Here is an 18756-nt window from a genome sequence, read left to right as displayed (position 1 = left end):
ACCACAAATATAAAACAAACAACAAAAGCACAAATAAGACACTTTGGATGACATAAGTAAGCAAAAGAATCAAAAGAATGGCAGCGCGGCAAAGAACGAAGATTACTGCAGTATTAAAATTATACAAAAAGAACACTAATACAATGAATCTTTTAGTAACAAACGCTGCAAAAAAGGAAGCCATGAACAAATAAAATAACAATGTATGCGAAGAGTTAAGCAGTAGTTATTGAAGATATAAGTTTAAAATATTTATCAGGATCAGTGGTGGTTGCGATATGTGAAGGCAGAGTGTTCCAGTCAGATATTGTGCGTGGTATGAATGAATGCGCATAGATAAATGTTCTGCACGTGAAACGTCGAACTTTAAAGTGATGATCGCGGCGGTCAAAAATCGAATGAGGCAAAGAAAAAAAGTCGTTATGAAGTGATGGATGATGATAAAGTTTATGAAAAAGTGATAGTCGTGCAATTCTACGGCGGAGACATAAATCCTGGAGACCTGCGCGTTTCTTTAAGGCTGTGATGCTGGTGTTACGTGAATAATCGGAGTAAATAAAACAAACGGCGCGGTTCTGCAATGATTCAATGTTATTTATTAGGTAAGATTGGTAAGGGTCCCAAATAGCCGAGGCATATTCAATTTTAGGTCGAATAGGAGTGGTATAGGCATGAGCACGGAGGTGAGGAGGAGCATGCTTTAGGTTATGTTTTAAGAGACCTAATGACCGATTAGCAGATGCAAGCATAAGGTTAATATGGTGGTTCTATGCTAAGTCTGAATGAAGGTGAAGTCCTAAGTACTTATACGTGGTGACTAGCTCGAGTGAGCTATTATTAACGAAACGAAGGAGGTATATTAAAGAAACGAAGGAGGTATATTAACATATACCTTCAGCGGTGATGTTAATAGGAGCCATATATGGATGATCAAGGTCAGGGACACTGGGTACGTTGGAATGATCTTCCTGAGTAAATACAGACGCGAAATATCTGTTGAATTCATGCGGGCACTCACTGTCCGAAAATGGTGTGAGGTCGGCATTGCACAATGAAATGTGGTTACGAGTCCCGTCAGGAGGTATCACATGCCAAAATTTTTTCGGATTAGATTTTAAGAGAGCAGGCATGTCATGAGAAAAGTATTTGTTTTTAGAAGCGCGAATAGCAGTACAGTAAGATTTCAGGCATTCACGGTATTTTTGCCAAGCAAATGGCGTGGACACAAGTTTAGCCCTTCTGTACAAACGCTTTTTTTTTTGTTTCGGTGACGGCGCAGAGACCTATTGAACCAGAGGTTAGATTTATCGTTTGAGATAGAAACAAAGGGAACATATTTATAAACTAAATTTGTTATAGTGTTCTTAAAAAGCATCCAGTTTTGTTCAACAGACCTGTCCGAAAATGAAGGCAAGAAGGTTGTCATGAAAAATTCGTTAAGTGCGATATTCATATCGCTATTATTGGCTCTATTCTAATCCCGAATTTGCCTAGATGTAGTACCTTGAAATTTTAATGGGACAGTGAGCTGTAATTGGATAAGCTTATCATCGCTAAAACCATCTAGGGATAGCACTTCGCCGACCGTTTCAGGCGCGCTGCAGAAAACTAGGTCTAGAATACTGGAACCACGGTTTGGTTGATTGGTAACTTGAAAAAAATTAAAATCTAACATGAGGTTGATATGCTCAACGGAGGTGTGGCGTGCGGATGACAAACTTGACCAGTCTATCCGAGGGAAATTGAAGTCGCCAACCAGGTAAATGATTTCAGCTGGGCATTTTTGGATGGCGGACGTAACACTGATATGAAGCCGTGAAATGAAGGAATGATCAGAATCAGGTGGCCGGTAGCAGACACCAACCAAAACTTTCTTTGATGATGTTCTACAAGCAGCCCACACTATTTCAAAGATGGAATCAGTGCTGACGAAAAATGAAGGCAATGCTTTCTTGATGGCGACAAGGACACCACCCCCTCTTTTAGTGGAACGATCACGGCGATAAATATTGTAATTATCAAGACTGGGAAAATTTTCATCATCCGCTACATCTGGATGCAGCCAAGTTTCTGTGAGTACCACGATATCGCTGTCAGCATCATCCAAGAAAGAACATAGTTCATCACGCTTAGGGAGCAGGCTTCGGATGTTTGTGGATCAGTGACAGAGGACCTGGGCAATGGCGGAATGTTTTTGCTCCGGCCTAGCTATCTTCAGGATAATACAACCGAGTCAGTCGTGGTGTCGTACATTTATATTCTCTTGTCAATGCGCAGTTTATCAGTAACCAGCTTGCCCTTCTTAGCCTGTTGTTTGGCGAACTCAAGCAGTTTTTTCCTTGCTATCCTGGTTGACCGTGAAAAGTCCTCTTGGATAGAGTGACTTGTGCCTTTCTGCTTGTGCGCAGACGCAATAATTTGCTGCTTATCTTTAAAAAGTGAGAATTCTGCGATGATGGGCCTAATCTTCTCGACGTCGAACTTTCCCAGCCGATGGACACGTTCAAACTGGGCATTCGTAACCGTAATTCCCAGCTTTTCGGAGCAGAAGGTGATTATTTTTCGCTCGGAATCATCCCAGCTCTCATTCTCCTCGTCCTGAAGTCCGAAAAACAGCAAGTTCGAGCGCCGAAGCCTGTTGTCAGCGTCATTGCAACTCGCGGTAACCTCAGCCAGCTTTACTGAGATTTCTTGCAAACCAGGGTCAGGAATGCTGGAATCGGTTTTGCTATACACTTCTGTTATGGCTTCAAGCGCTGTAACTCTGTCGGTGAGCTGTTTTGTTGCAACATCTGCAGCATCATGTTTTTAACTAACACCCTTCAGTTCATTTAGTATCGTTGTTTGACCAGACTCAATCCTTTGCACTGTTTCCAACACAGAAGCAAGCAATACCTCTTGAGTTATTTGCTCAGGAGGAGGTCCGGGGTTTGTCTACACATCACCAGCAAGTACGAGCAGCAAGGACCGGGATAAGGAACAACATCGCGACACAGACAATATCAAGCGCTTCACTTTAACGCAAAACTCTGATGGGCACGACACCGCAGGCATACAGTAATCAGAACTCGTAGGACAAGTAGGACCTTCCATGTAACTAACCTGCGTAATCAGGACGGGTAAATGATGCATGCCTGACGCGGCGTTGTGCCCAAATCCACTGCTTCCTCCGCCGCTGTTATATCCCCGGCTGGCTGTGACGTGGATCGCTGTCGAAGACGTATGTTGCCTGATGAAACGGTCGGTGGCGTCCAAATTCAGTTGCAGCGGCGGTGAGCCAGGAGTAGGCGGTAGCGGCGCTTCATTTCCAAGCTCACGGTAGGTTGCCGGCCAGCAAGCGATGCCACATAGGAAAGCACCCTGTGTAATCTAACGGGCATATGATGCATGCCTGACGCGGCGTTGTGCCCCAATTTATTGATATTTACTGCGTGTTATGAGTACAAGTTCAGATTTCTCCGGAGCGGGTTGCAGGCCCACTTGTGAGAGGTGTGAGGAAATGGTGTTAAGTGCTGGTTGGAGTGTAGTTTGGACCTCTCCCGGTGAGCCAGTGGTGACCCACAAGGTGAGATCGTCTGCATAGAAGAGGAAATGAAGGTCGGGAATATCGGCTAGCCCTTAAGAAAAATCTAATGACTTTCTTTAGAAAGTCTAGTGACTTTTGACATTAGGATCTTATGCCTTTCTCATGACTTTCTGGTGATTTTCCTAATGAATTCCTAATGGCTTTCTAAAACAAATTGGCCACCGTGGTTCTAGTGTGTTCTTAATGTATGCTTTTGTGATGATTTTTTCTTGACTCACTCGTGTCCTACCTGCCGTTGCAAAACCTGATCCAAATATGGGGATCACTAATGCAAAATAAGAGCCAAAATAAAAAAAGTGGAGCAAAAACAAAACAACAAAAAAAGTTAATAAAAAGCGCCGGCCTTCACAGGATTCGAACCGCTGACCTCAGACTCCCCATCTTACCACGCTAACCACTACACCATTTTTTTTCTTTTTTTTTCTTTCATGGTATTTATTTACATGGTTTTGTATACAAAGCATTTTGTGTGTGTATATATACACCATTTTTTTTCCTTCATGGTATTTATTTACATGGTTTTGTATACAAAGCATATATATACATATGTGTGTGTGTATATACACACACAAAAACAACTATTTACAGAGCACCTAGATAGGCGCTACGTGGCAGAAGCATAATAGTAACATATTATAACTAAAAGGCCGGTAAGGATATACAGCGCATCAGGAGAGGAAACCAATCCGGTACAAAGTCCAATTTTTTGTAAATGTCTGTTACCTGCAGCAACATTCGGCTAAAGTGAATTCTGGGCGAAACAACAGGTTCAACGCTGCGATCTTGCATGCGCGTTTTCCAGAGACTATGAAGTCCAATCAGAAGAATCATATCATAAGGATTCGAGTCAGGTTGGGAAACACCAAGGTAGCGCACACTGTAGGAATTTAGGAGAAAATCTTTCTGTAGCGTCCTTTGCAACACATCCCAAAACAAAATCGCGTCTTTGTAGTCTATAAAACAATGTTCAATTGTTTCAGGCACATTGCTCAAGCGACAGTTGACAGAAGACACAAAAATGTTTTTCCTATCGAGCCACGTCTTGACAGGTAGAGTTTCAGTGTGTAATTTATAGAAAAATGTTTTGGTGCAAGGAAAAATTGGCATTTTACGCACTCGCTTTAAAACATCATGACCCATGAGCCCAACGTAGACGGAACGATACAGTGGGGGCGGGAAGAGCATGGATATCAAATCCCTGTACAGATTTTTGCGCGAAACAGAATATAAGTACTCATTTGAAAACCGAACTGTCAAAAAACGCACGGAGGCATAAACTTCCTGCGTAAAGCCTAGTAAACGGGGTCGTTCAGTAAAATTGGAAGAAACTACTAAGTTCGGAAGTAGAGTCATGAAGTTAACCTGCAAGAATGCTCTAACAATCGGAAGGGAACAAGCACGAAAAAAGAAGAAACGGGCAACCAACTGTCTCACATACAGGTGCTCTAGGCCCAGGCCTCCTGCACAAACAGGCCTGAAAAGGTTATCACGCCGTATGGACTCAAATTTGGAGGACCAAATAAACGTCGCAAATATACGATGGAAACGATGTATGTAATGTCTGGCGCAGTGCAGGACCTAGAGTACGTAATAAATCCTTGTTGCCAGAAAGGTGTTGCAAGCCTGGGCTCGACCAAAAATTGAGAGGCGATGCGGTACAAACGTCTGAGCATAACGCTCAACAGCCGGAACTCGCTCACTCCAGTAATGGGCACTGGATTTGTAGGCATGAAGTGGAACACCAAGATATTTAGGAGGCACACAAGACCATTCTATGCCAGCGTACAGAGGTGTAGTTGTGCCCCATGAACCAAACCATAGGCCAGAACTTTTGGAGCGATTCATTTGAGCACCAGAAACGATGCCGAATTGATCTATTGTGGACAACACATCATCAATGCTGGGCTTGTCAATGCAGAAAAATGCAAGGTCGTCAGCATATGTCAGCAATTTGACTTCATTACCCAAAATAGGGAACCCATGGATATTACTGTTACGCAAAACACTCAAACAAAGCGGTTCCAGGTAAAGAGCAAAAAGCAGAGGAGACATCGGACAGCCTTGCTTCACAGAAGAGCGGATTGGCACAGGGTTCGAGAGCTGGCCATTAATGATCAATCGTGTTGAACAGTTGCTGTAGCAAAGTTGCACCCCTTTAAGTACAGTAGAACCCACGTTTGCTCGCTCTAGAAGTGAAAACAGAAATGAATGGCGAACGCGGTCAAATGCTTTCGCAAGGTCAATCTGAAGGAGGGCAAGCTGCTCATGACAGCTGGAGGAATATTCAAGTATTGTCCGCGCAATGTGAACATTACTTTGAATGGAGCGGCCTCTCAAACCGCAAGTCTGGTGAGATCCAATGGGTACCGACATTGCAAATTGCAGGCGATTTGACAAGAATTTAGCAAAAATTTTGTAATCCACATTTGCCAATGTAATGGGCCGATAACCTTCTACGGAGCGCAGTTTTCCTTCATCAGTTGTTTTCGGAATTAGGACTGTGTGGCTTTTTGTAAAAGACTGTGGAAGGGCTCCTATATCAAGCCCCACTTGAAGACCCGCAGCAGGACAGGAGTGAGAATAGATTTAAAAGCCTTGTAAAATTCGCTTGAAATGCCGTCAGGACCAGGCGTTTTTGAGACAGGTAACTGATCAATTGCATGTTCCACCTCTTCCTGCGTGAAAGAGCCGCTAATAACAGAACAATAATCTTCTGATAAAGGGCTCACTAAGGTGCTGAAATACGCCAAAATTTCCGAATTATGCACATCAGGTGAAGCACTAAACAAGTATGTGTAATAATCTACAAATACGGTCATCACCTCATTTGTACTGGCCGCCGCGGTGGCTCAGTGGCTATGGTACTCGGCTGCTGACCCAAAAGACGCGGGTTCGATCCCGGCCGCGGCGGCTAGAATTTCTTTGGAGGAGAAATTCTAGAGGCCCGTGTACTGTGCGATGTCAGTGCACGTTAAAGAACCCCAGGTGGTCGAAATTTCCGGAGCCCTTCACTACGGCGTCTCTCATAGCCTTAGTCGCTTTGGGACGTTAAACCCCATAAAACCAAACCAAACTAAAACCAATCATTTGTACTGGACACTAGTGTGCCATTGGACATCATCCCCGAAATAAACTTTGCAGTCGCATGACGGCGCTCATCAAGCAAAGCCTGTCGTGTCGGGTGCTCACATTGCAGATGACGCTTGGTACGAGATCGAACACGGGCACCCCGGTAACGTTCTGCATCAAATCGTTGTAACTCACTTTTGATACTAGCTAATTCATCCGTATATAAACCAGGTGCTTCGCATTCTATTTCATACAGATTGTACAAATTTTTCCTGAGTGTCAGCTGCTGATGTTTCCTGTGAAAGGACCGCACGGAACCAATTTCTATAGCTGTAGCACGCACGTCTTGCTTAAACATTTCGCAAGCGCGAACAACGGCATCTTGCTCGAGAGACAGGATTCCAGTTGCGAGCGGACACGAATGACAAACTCTTCATCATTAATTACTGAAGAGTTCAGCTTCCAAAGCGCCCATTTCGGCCTAAATTTTGAACAAACACTGCCTCCGAGGCGAGCAACCACCATGCAGTGATCAGAGAACGAAACTGGTACAGTCTCACAGACCAATCCTCTGGAGACAAGTCAAAAAGATGCATAAATTCGATCTAGGCGAGCGTGAGAATGGCCCTGAATGCGTGTGAATAAGCGGAAACCAGGACATGAACTTCCGGTATCAATGAGCCCTACATCTTCCGTAACAACAGACAAAAATTCACCGCTCCTATCCCTGGGTGTATCAGGACCGGCACGATCAGCTAACCACTACACCATGCAACCAGACGTTAACTAGTCAGCTTATGTGGCGTGATATGCGCAGCCGCAGTTGTTTCTTGTTCTTTCCATTGCGAGCATCTACATGCTCGCACGGGACAACAACGTTGTTCAGAAGGGCCTGAAATGCGCAGCCACAGTTGTTTCTTGTTCTTTCCCTTGCGAGCATATACATGCTCGCACGGGACAACAACGTTGTTCAGAAGGACCTTTCAGGCCTGTTGGAAGTGCCAACGTATTCTGAGCCTTGACATACAGCGCATTGGCCGTATCAAACCGCTTGGGAAACTACAAGTCTCAGAGCGACAGCTGTCCGTTTTACTGTCTTAGCGCTCCTAATCCTTGGTACAGACCAGAGCGTTGTGCAAAACTGCACTCCGGGGCGCAAATTACTCGAATAATGCGCTAGGTAGCTTCAAAACCTGCGAGCATGTTAGCGACTCACATCTTTCTAATCCAGCTAAACGTTTGAATGTTGTAAACACACATGAGGAGGTGACTGAAGATCGAGTGACTGCGCTGTCTTCTTTTTTTATCTTGTACACTGGTACATCGCATGCTTGTCACTTGTTTTTTTTTTCTTGTTGCGTTCCTTCCTGCACAGTTCGGAGTTATATTGAAAACAGCGCGCGCTTACGCTTTCGACGTGACGCACTATATGGAGCCTGCGACTGAGCCATCCTTTGATATTAAGTTGTTCGTTGCTGTATCAGTGTCTTCAAGCCTATATTTTGCACTTTCCAGGCAAAAAGAAAAGTTCATCCTTTCACCCTTGCGGGTAGCACGTTTTTTGCTCACTCGTATTAACGCCACCGCGCGGTACGTTTATTGCATTCAATAATGATCACAGGTAACGACGGCTAATCTGGACACTAAAGAGCAAAAAAAATCGAATTTTCCGTGTAATGTTTCAATAGCTGTCGACAAGCATATTTAAAAAAAAAAAAACCTTCACTGACCAGTAAACAACCTCTCTCTTTCTAGAGTGCCGACACAGACATAAAAGCGTAAATTATAGCGCCCCCCCCCCCCATGCACCCCCTTCCCTCTTGGTGCCTCCGGCGCTTGCTGCATTTATTTCATGCATGCCTTTGTGCGTACCACAAAGGCAATGGCATGAGAGAAATTCGTGTGAAATAACATCTGAATCTGTTGTGGTATATTTCTGCATGGGGGTTAACGGCGAGAAAAGTCACTTGAGTGTCTGATGGCCGATGACATAAGGAAATCTTCTGTGTTAACGAAAAAGAGTCTCTGCTGAGTTTTTATTGTCGAAAGACATGAATACCTGACTTCGTGGTGACTTTCTAATGTGTCACAAGGAATGCATGAACATGACACCAGAAACTCAACGCCCATTTTTGTAAGGGAGGGCCCGGGCGAGCGGGACCATGCCTAGGTTAAATAGAATGGGAGAGAGGACGGCACACTGTGGAGTGCCACGAATGAGTGGAATGGGGTGAGACAGTTTGTCGAGATAGCGGATACGAGCGGAGCGGTGGGAGAGGAAAGCTCTTATGTTGTTGTACATGTTGTGCCCGCATTGCGCGTCAGCTAGTATGGTGAGGATGTGGTCGTGTGATATGTAGTCGAAAGCCTTGCGTATGTCAAATGTTACTAAGGCTTTGACCTGCGCAGCGTCTGAAGCATTTGTGTTAAATAAGGTGTGTTGAAGGAGAAGGAAAAGGTCTTTTGTGGATAGTGCTCGGCGAAAGCCAATGAGGGTGGGGGGGGGAGATAGTCGGTGGCCTGAAGACGGGAAGTGAGGCGGGCACGCACCATATGCTCCACGAGCTTGCCCGCGCGGGACGTGAGGGAAATAGGACGGAGGTTATTGATGGTGGAGGGTTTATTGTTTATTGGGTTTCGGTATGAATGGCACCAGGGACGATGTTCAGTCCACTGGCAGGGTGCCAGAAGTCCAGGCGTCGTTGATGACAGTAAGAAGAAGTGTTTGGGCTTCGGGAAGAAGATTATTGAGAGTTGTGTATGTGATTTTACCTGCACCGGGGGCAAAGTGTGTGTTACAACGTGTGAGTGCTGTGTCAAGTTCTGTGTGCGTGAAGGGGACGTCTAGTGCGGGAAGGGCTGGGCCATGATATGTTGAGTTTAAAGAGGATTGTGAGGTTGGGAAATAAAGTTGTTGGAGGTTAGTGAAAACCTCTGTTGGAGTTTGAGAGGCGAAGAGGCGTTCGAGAGTGGGTGTGGGATGAATTTGAGGTCCGAGAAGGGAGCGGAGAAAGTACCATGATGATTTTTGATGTAAAATTCCGTCTAAGCGGTCGCATGTTCGTGTGCAGTGTTCGGTGTCGAGTGTCTTGCAGTTGGAGATTATGTTGTTGCGCAGTGCATGTATTCTGTCGCGGAGCTGTGTGTTGTGTGGTTTTGTAGGTAATGCGCGTTGGAGACGTTTTCTCCGCTTCCACAGTCCTAGAGGTTGAGGACCAGGGTTGTCACGGGGGGTAGGATTGGAAATTTCACGTGTGGGCCGCAACTGGGTCTTTCTTAGATCGGTGACCCATGAAGTGTAGTCGGAGGGGTGAGACGGGGGTGGGGGTAAGAACCGGCGAAAGTCTGACCACGAAGTGTGTCGCACCGTCGCCCTGCGTCGGGGGTGTTTTATGGGTATGTTGATAACAAAGATGGAATGGTCGCTAAGTAGGTATGTGTCAGTATTGTGCCAAGTAACATGTGGAATGCATAGAGCGAAAGTCAGGTCGGGTTTGGGGTCTCTGTGATAGAAGTAACCCTGCCTATTGGAAGAAACAATCTATTGTTTCTAACGCCATCGAAGGTGTACAAAATCGTGCTGCCAGGTTTATTTTCTCACACTACCCTATTGAAAAATCCGGTATCGCGGCAAACCGGATTTTACCGGAACATATCGGTTTCATATCGGTCCGGTATCACTCTCATACCGGCAAGACCCGTCCGGTTTGATGGCTATACCGGTTCATACCGGTCCGGTATCGATCCCAATCCGGACAGACCGCTCCGGTACGGAGCTCATACCGGACAGTCCATTCCCGGTTCGAAGCTCAAACCGGACAGACCAGTCCGGTACGGAGCTGAAACCGGACAGACTAGTCCGGTACGGAGCTCAAACCGGACATACCAGCCTATATTCAGAGCGATATGTGCTGCGATTTTGGTGCTTGGTCTGCAGATTGACTGTTGTACGCAAGCAGATATATTTTAGGGGAACGGTGGGGGGGGGGGGGGGGGGTCAGAGTGCGCGTAAGTGCGATAATCAACACATGCACGGTTTTGTTGAAAAGGCTAGGAAAAGAAAAGGGCTAAGCGTGAGCTTCGCAGTGGCAAAACATGCAGTTTGCGCATGAATGGCGGGGGCTGCATGAAGGGGATTTGCCGGCAACCGCCATATTGGCTTCCCGTGCAGCACTCTGACAAAGCCAGGGCGGCTGTGTGCGGGCAAACGGCTAGTATATATCCGCCAGCAGCCTTCGTCAGTCCTGAGCAGATTACTCTGGATTTCACAGTGCAGAACTTCACGACTGGCTGATAAACATGGCGAGCCTCCGGTGACTGCGCCAGAGGCTCTAAAAGGTTTGCTACTATCGCGTTCATTGCAGCAGCTTTCTTAATGTTCGCTAGCGGCAGTCTGTAGAGACGCATCGATGAAGAAAGAAAATTCTTGGTTTTCGTGCAGGAATTCTTTGCACTTCTTCGTCAAGCGATTGCCCATTGATAACGCAACTTGTCCAAGCGCCATCGCGAGCGGCCCCACCCTTCACTCTATCAGGAAGACATACTTATCACAAATCGCCCAGAACATTCCTATCGACGAAGAAAAGGTTAATTCAACGGAGCCGGCAGCTTGTGGTGTTCCCTTAAGGGCGACGCTTCATGCTAGCTAAAAAATATAGCGCTCGAGAGAACAAAATAAAAACAAAAACCACCTGTAGAAACTTTACACGAGTAACCCGTCTTTGCGCAATTTTTTTTAAAGCTTTTTTCTTTTCTCTCATCACCGCCTTCACTGCTTCTCCTGGGTCCGAGTCGGTCGCATCCAAAAACCTGCTCATCCCTGGTTTTTCTGTCGGCCTTTGTTCCTTCCCCTTGGGCTCCGTGTGTCTGTCCTACCTCGCCCAGTGCCGTTCCCCGAAACGGCGCGGAGGCGCTCACTCTACATCCCACGACCGAACATTTTTTTTTTAAGCCGCCCTCCCGACCACGCTCCCCGAGAGGCTTCCATGAAGCGGCGAGGAGGTTCCGATTCTGCTTGTTCACTGTGCCAGGTCGCTAGAAGTACTCCCCCGCCTTTCCTGCGTTTGTTTGGAACAGGTTTTTTTTCTCTCCTGGGGTTGGGTTGAGTGTCAAGGGATGAAGGTAGCTGCGAAAACACGCTGGCATTCGCTAGTCCTCGTTGAATTTGTGTTATGCCGTTTTTTGCGTCTTTCCTCGTGTTGCTTGATCAATCCACGATCGAAGATGGCATCGCCTTCAATGCGTACGTCCAGTGCAAGTATGGTGGAACCCTGTCGTCCTTGTCTCAGTGTTGAATAACTTCGCTCCGAAAGACGTGAGTGGTGAACATTTGACCGGTGGAGGCCACGGCGGTGAAGGTAGATTTTATGACGGCGACGTCGTGCTGCTAGGACGTAAGTACGCATTTTAAATCACTCTGTTCTTTAAGTACGGCCTCCGTCTCGGTTATATGCTCGGCGTCAACAGAAACGTTCTAACTGACCAGTGTCTTTTTAACTAAAACTTTGTAGATTGCACAGCGTAGAGGGATGAAATAGCGCAAAATTTTCTTTCAGTTACATACCGAAATTGCTTGTCCTTCATGATAACACGACTAAGCTAAGTTTTATAGTTTGTATTCTTTCTTTACAGAGGCATATGGTGTATACGTGCCAGAGCAATCATCGATAAGCGTCCTGAGGTGGAGCGGCTCAAGACTTTGAATAAACATCACGCATCGCATCGATGCTGCGGTGTGTGCCGTAAATAATGGAGGATGACCACGCAAGCATCGAAATCGTCCGAGAAACCTGTTTACACACCAACAATGTTACGACGCAGATTTGCAATACATTATTGATTCAAATATGGAAGGCGTGAGGTGCATTCACGATACTGGGCCTGGCGACGCCTGGCTTGTCTGTGGCTTGTCTGGGCCCACGAGGGCCCGCAATTCAGAGCCCCGTTTGTGCTACTGGGGTATTTCATTTGTAATTATTGCATACAGGTCCACCTCGGGAATGGAATTTTTATTCCTTCGGCAACGTGGGCAGCAGTTATGGTGGCACCCAAAGATTCGCGTTTCTGCAAGGACGCAGCCTTTGACGACTCCACAACTCCTGGAAAGGAGCTCTACAGGGGAAGCTTGCCATCGGAACCTGAAGTCAGAAGCCTCCACAGTGGGCAGAAAGCCAATGACCCCTGAAAAGCTACAAGCCATTGGCCGTAAGTTGCATGTCACAGTGCTCAATGCATTATGTTGTGTGTCAGTGCCGAATTAAATGATAAGCTGGGGGCATTATGTACTACCAATCATATTTTCTTTTCTGCAGGTGCTTTTGACTACTTCATTGGCCAGCACCCTGTAGAGACCCCAGCGCCGGTAGATCGTCGCAAAGAGTTAAATTATTACCTCAGTGAGCTGGTTCAATACATGCGAAAAAAATAAACATCTTTTGGAGTTTTTGATGCATTATAATACTCACCAAGCTACCAATACTTGGTAAAAGCTGGGAGCAAATAACACAATTGCACATCGACTGCACTACGAGTCGCTGATAATCGCAGATTACCAGTTTCTGAGGCTCTCCATATTGCATCATTTGGCATGTACACTTATGGCCTCAGTTTTTGGGCAGATTTAGTCCAAGTGGGATATATTTGAAGCATCTTATTCCTGCCTTTGTCCTGTGATACAGGGCCCTCCTGTATAATACGGGCCTAGCCTGTAGAATACAGGACTGTCCTGTATGCCGGTATGAATTTTAAACCGGAACCGCATACCGGGTTATTGTACAGTATTTGCGATACCGGATTACCGGAGTATCCTGTACAGAACAGGAGAGTCCTGTATTGTACAGGACTGTCCTGTTTTCTACAGGATATTCCGGTAATCCGGTATCGCAAATCCTGTACAATAACCCGGTATGCGGTTCCGGTTTAAAATTCATACCGGATTTTTCAGTAGGGCCTATCATTCCAGTGTCACTGCACTCAAATCACGGCCTAATCTTTCTAGTCTTGAAAAGCGACCATGCATCTTCAGCCTGTGCTTTTTTCACAAGTTCTACGATACGCCACTTTATGTTTCAGCAATTTTACCAGTTCATCGACAGTCAGGCCGTACCAGTCATCCTAAAGCCGTCTATCCGCCCGCAGCGCAGACAGCGGCACATCTTCGTTCGTTTTCGTTCAGACCGCTCGGGACTGGAATAAACTGCCTGTCGACACTGTGGACCACTCCGACCCACTTTCCTTCAAGACTGCCATTGAACCACTCTTCACTTGACCATTATGCCCATCCTTCATGTAATACCCCACACCAAGGGGTATTTGAGGTACTAATAATAAAATAAAAATAAATAAACATCGAGGTTTGTGCACATTAAAGCGACTGATATACTAATTATTGTCCGAAACACGTGTGATGATATGTCATTCGAGAAGAAAGCACCATCATTTAATGATGACGCATTGCGATATTGGAGGAAACAAAAATATATAATTTTAACCTGGCACTGACAAACGTATAAGATGCGATATCTTGCACTGAAACATTGCCATTATTGGTGTACACACCGCCTGAATGAATTTCCGTGAAGTGTATATTCTGAAGCGGTAACCACGGCCTTCTAGAAATCGCTGTCCACGCGACGGGCCGGAGAATGGACGAAAAGGAAACGTGAGTGATTTGCTGAGCGTGACAACACAACGATAGCATGAAAATTCTAGGAACTGCTGTCCTCTTCGCTCAATTCGCGCAACCCTCTGTTCGCGAGCACACCTAGAGTCAAGTTGTGCTGTGACCTCAGGCGGCTAGCAACAACGTGACCGCCCGTTCCAATTGGGTGTGAATATTTACTTGATCGTCATCATCATAAATATATTGCTACACTGGGCAAGACGTCGTATTTGAGAAGGTCTGTACGTGGTCTGTGGATGTTTCCATGCGTGTAATTGGCAGCTTTTAAATTGTTCTGCTGTTCTTTGCGTGCGGCGAAATTCGCGCTGGTTAGTGGAAAGCGGTCACGTTTTTGACGGTAAGCACTTAACTCTGACGAGCTCTTGAATCGCCATGGGCATGAAGCCGAAGTTACGGCATTATCTGCGTGACAGATCGGCATATGAGATAGCGGTCTGACTGAGGGATGCAGTTACGGAGTCAGGAGTAATAAGGGAGTAATTACTCGTTGGCATCCACCCGAGCGCAGCCATACGGCTACAAAGGAATGCTATACAGTTTTCTCAGAAACTTCGTAGTTAAAGAAAAATTCTACCTGGTACGAGGTTCGAACCCCGGAAAAAGCTATATAGCTTTCCTTTGTAGCCGTATAGCTGCGCTCGGGTGGATGTCAATGAGTAATTACTCCCTTATTACAAATATACTCCACCTTGGGGGATTTGCCTAAAACATTTGAGCAACACAGTCAACAGTAGAGTAACAAAGGTGCTCCCATGTCTCCGAAGAATGCACGTACGTCACGACGATGTTCATTCATTCCCACAGATAAGGACCTCGGTAAATTTGCCATCAATCAGCGTTAATGCTAAGGCACCGCGTTCGCCAGATGTTCCTCCGGTCTTCGCGCTCTGTTATGTGCCGCGCTTGTTGCCGCGAGCATTTTCGTGGCAATCAGCAGTAGAAACATTCTTCGAGTCGATTCCTAGTTATGCTCTCAGGAGCGAATATGATGCTACGATTGGCGAGAAGGCCAGCAAAGTAAGTCGAAGATGTGCATGTGCATCTCGCGTCGTGCACGAATAGATCGTTTTAATTTAGAGCGCACTTTCTCCCAAGCAGTGCGACAAAACTTCTGCTTGCTCGAGCTTGTCGGTTGTCTGCGCTGCAGATGTGGTCGTTTGCCGCGTGCTAACGCATGTGGAAAGCGGAGGTAGCGGAGATAAAACAGTCGGCACCCTAGCCCATGGACGCATAGCATGACAACGCGAGCGAAATAAGTGGTACTAACCAAACGTCAGCATGCTGCGTTGGCTCTTTTTTTTTCAAACCTACGTATACCAGAGCTAACGGACACAATAATTCGTTCTTGAGCAGTTGGGAAGCTGGATTGTTTCTACATACATTCTGCGAGACGCCCGCAAGTAAATAGGGTGTGGTCACCCGCGGAATGGCCCCTCTGCCCAGTCCACGTTTCGATGACATTCGCCGAAACATCTGTCGAAAGACGCTTAGGGTTCGTTCGTTTCGCATGCACCTCGTGAATTGGCTATCGCGGTGCTGCACTTCGCCATTAGTTTCAGCAGTGCAAGATGGCACAGTCTGCATGACGCCATTCGTTTCCACAAAAAAACTGCAGACGTTGTTCAGGTCTAGTTCAGGAAAGTTCCTGAAAACTTTGCACCTCCTGGTCGGTGCCGAAACGGTGCAGCTGCAGTCGCCATGGAAGCAGACGACGCCTTGTGCGAGAAGGGCTTGCGCTTTGAGATGAACGGCGGGGATACTCAAATTATTCACGTCGTCGATGTGAACGGTGCCCCGCACCGGCCCTACTCTGATGGAAAGTGATTGCCCATCCGAGAAGGCGGCGTCGGAGCTGGGGATGGGGGCCCTCGCTGGCACGTACCTCACACCTCTCGACCACGGTGTTCTTGACGGACCCGTAAAGTTATAAAAGTACTTGAAGTCGTTTATGTCTGTCACACGGGCACTTCGGACCGCGATCGGTCTCGAACGCGGTTGAAGTTTGAAGCGCGATCCAGCTGCTACACGTATCCACTCGATTCCGATTAACTAGTTAGATTGCTGTATACGAGATGGCGCTGCGCCAACTATCATAATCGCCATCGATTTTTAATAAATTAAAAATAACAATTGTTAGTGAAAATTTCAAACTGTGAGCAGAAAAAGCAGTTTAATTACTTTGTGCTGCAACCAGCAGTGGACTCGATAGCGAATAGCAGCAAAACCACGCTCCGGGCACGCGTAAACGGTAGCGCCATCTAGTGACAAGGCGACAAAGCAGATCAACTCTGTAATGAAGATATTTGCTTCCGTAATTACAGATGACTAGGCCCTGTACATACGAGCCTTTTTTTTCGTTCCAAGAAGAAAAACTGCAAATAGTAAAAAATTTAACAATTGACTAGAAGCAAGGCAACTGCTTCGCCAGGTGTCGCTCTTGCAAGGTAAACACACTGGATTTAGTTGGGCCTAACAGTTAGAAAATCGCAAAATTATCTGAAAAGCAGGAGATAGTTATTGGTTAAAGCTCTACGCGTGGGCGAGAGTGGGCGAAATAAAAGCGAACCGCTACCATTTGAGCGAGCTATCGCGTCGAAGGATCCAGCGGTGACATGTATTAATTCCGAAGCCGGCGAGCAGGGCGCCGCCCAAGCAGCACATGACATCGGTCCAATGTAGGATCTGAGTTGGCCAACGACAGCCCTGTGAAGGCCCCGCGTTGCCTCTGTTCTCCCAGCCTTGGCTAAGCCATTTTTAGAAGTTGGCAGTATTGGACCAGTTTCTCGGACGTTCTCCCAGCCTTGGCTCAGCCATTTTTAGAAGTTGGTAGTATTGGACCAATTTCTCGGACGTTTTCCCCGCCTTGGCTCAGCCATTTTTAGAAGTTGGTAGTATTGGACCAATTTCTCGGACGTTTTCCCCGCCTTGGCTCAGCCATTTTTAGAAGTTGGTAGTATTGGACCAATTTCTCGGACGTTTCACCCGCCTTGGCTAAGCCATTTTTAGAAGTTGGCAGTATTGGACCACTTTCTCGAATGTTTCCCCTGCACTGACTTTGCCATATTTAGAAGCTGGCCAATTCCTGCAATAGGCAACGCAACTTTGAAGTGCCGACTGCTATGGAGCATCATGCAGTTGCTATTGTGACTTCTTAGTTTTCTCAATTGCGGCGATAGGCGCGATATATATATATATATATATAGCTCGCACATTGTTAATTATTTATTAGCATGTATAGTCTGGGGCGTAGATAATGATATCTTCGCAAAAACCCGCATAACCTCCTGTGAGATTTTTTAAATCTCAGTTTTTTAAACTAAAATATGCAAAGTTGCATGCATGCATGCGATTATTTCCCCCTTTAAGGTTGTGGTCTTCGTTCTGTGTAAATGTACAAAGTCCAGTCGTGCAATGAAAGAATGCGAGTCGGAGAAACATATATGCAGCACCGATTTTCAGGCCTGAATTTCAAAAACTATAAATAGCATTTTATAAAAATAACTTCTCGACTCTAACGTTAAATACGCTGTACCTTGATGTGCTTGGGCGTCGCAGTTAATGCGGTATACCTGCAGAACAGCACCAAAACATATATGCATGGCGCAACGTGTCGAGCACTCCATTAAAGCAGGAATGGGTAAAGAGTAACGTGCGTTTGCTCCATGATAGGACAGCGCTGACCATGCGCTTATATAAGAGATACATATAGCTTAAGAAAAAAACGTTACATCGTCTGCGGGAACTCGAATTGGAAGAATGCGAAGGCATTGCGCCTCCACGGTACTCGTTCTCTCCCTTTGCCTCGTATGCAGCCCATATGAGTTATATGTGTCAGTATATGTGCCTCATATGAACACATATAGGCTTCATACGAGTTCATATGTGCCTCGTTTGACTCATATGGGCACCATATGAGCCATGTGTCGACAAATGCGCCTCGTATCAGCACATATACTTCATACGAGTTCATGTGTGTCACAAATTAATGTGTCTCGTATGAACGCGTATAGGCTGCTTACGAGCTCATACGCGTCACAAATGTCACAGATGAACACATCTGCTGCATATATAGTAGTTCACGCGCTACGGAAAGGTGACTTGTATGGATTACATATGTGGCATACCTTAACTGACACGCGACACTCGTGCGTACACAAGAGCTCCGATATGCACCGTATCAGCTTACATCAATCTCGTGCGAAACACATAGCCGCTGATGAGTGCCTCTCATAGAGTGGGCCTTGCTGTTTGAAACACGCGGAAAAGAAGGGATGAACAAGCGATTAACAAGTGCCCAACCAACGCATAAAAAAACTCTTGGCCTGTTTCAAATATTTTTCTCCTTGATTCTCTGCTTGTGCCCTCCTGTTGTAAACCGCGCCTATCCAAACAGTATGACGTTAGGCGTTTCCAATGTGCT

This window comes from Amblyomma mixtum, chromosome 10 (assembly GCF_055824585.1).
Source record: "Amblyomma mixtum isolate Tamu chromosome 10, ASM5582458v1, whole genome shotgun sequence".
Lineage (NCBI taxonomy): Eukaryota > Metazoa > Arthropoda > Arachnida > Ixodida > Ixodidae > Amblyomma > Amblyomma mixtum.
This window is presented reverse-complemented; position numbering follows the sequence as displayed.